This window comes from Colobus angolensis, unplaced genomic scaffold, assembly GCF_000951035.1.
Source record: "Colobus angolensis palliatus isolate OR3802 unplaced genomic scaffold, Cang.pa_1.0 Scaffold30, whole genome shotgun sequence".
Lineage (NCBI taxonomy): Eukaryota > Metazoa > Chordata > Mammalia > Primates > Cercopithecidae > Colobus > Colobus angolensis.
Window position 1 is genome coordinate 12,413,063 of NW_012116266.1, and position 1,489 is coordinate 12,414,551.

Below are 1,489 nucleotides of genomic sequence, written 5' to 3' on the forward strand. Positions count from 1 at the left end.
ACGGAAAAGAATTAAATGGAAAGGAATGGAATACGGAATGGAATACCATGGAATTTAATATGGAATGGAATTGAATATGCAACCAAATGGAATCGAACAGAATGCAATGGAATATGGAATGGAATAGAATGGAATGGATTTGAAATTAATGGAATATGGTATGGAATGAAATGGGATGGAATGAAATGAAATGGAACATGGAATTATACGGAATGGAATGGAATAGAATGGAATGTTATGGAATGGAATGCGGATTGGAATGGAATAGTCAAGGGAACAGAATGGAACGGAATGGAAAGGAAAAACAAATGAAATAGAATGGAAAAGAACGGAAGGGAAGGGAATGGAAAAGAAAGGAGTATGGAATGGAATGGTATATGGAATGGAATGGAATACGGAATGGAAAAGAATATGGAATGGAATGGAATGGAATGAATTGGAATGTGGAATGGAAGGGAATGCAATGGAATATGGAATGAAATTGAATAGAATGTGGAATGGAATTGAATATGGAAAGGAGTAGAATGGAATGGAATGGAATATGAAATGGAGAGAAAGTAATATGGAATGGATTGATATGAAATATTAAATGGAATAGAATATGGAATTGAATGGCATATGGAACATAATCGAATGGAGTTGAATGGAATACATAATGGAATGGAATGTGGAATGAAATATAAAATGGATTGTAAAATGGAATGGAATGGAACGGAATATTATATGGAAAGGAAGGGAATGAAATAGAATGGAATGCAATGCAATGTTGAATGGAATGGAATATGAAATGGAATGGAATGGAATATGGAAAGGATTGGAATATGGAATGGAATGGAAAGGCCTGGAAATGGAATGGAATGATATGGAATATGGAATTTAATAGAATGTGGAATGCAATGGAATGGAATATGGAATGGAATGGAGTATGGAATGGAATGGAATGGAATAGAATAGAATGGAATTGAATATTTAATGCAACGGAATGTGGAATGGAATGATATACGGAACGGAATGGAATGGAATAAAAAGGAATAAAATGAAATGGAATGGAATATCGAATGGAATGGAATATGGAACGGAATGGAATGGAATTGAATATGGACTGGAATAGAATGGAATGAAATATTGAATGGAATGTAATGTGGAACGGAATGGAAAGAAATGGAATATAATTGAATGGAATGGAGTGGAATATGGAATGGAATGGAAGGAAATGGAATATGGAATATGGAATGGAATGGAATAAAATGGAATGGAATGAAATGCAGTATTGAATGGAATGGACTATGGAATGGAAATGATAGGAACGGAACCGAACCGAACCAATTATGATATGGAATGGAATGGAACGGAAGGAAATGGAATGGAAGGGAAAGGAAAAATTAATGGAATGGAATATGTAATGAAATGGAATATGGAATGGAAAGCAGTGGAATGGATTAGGAAATGGAATGGAATGTGGAATGGAATGGAATATGGAATGAAATGG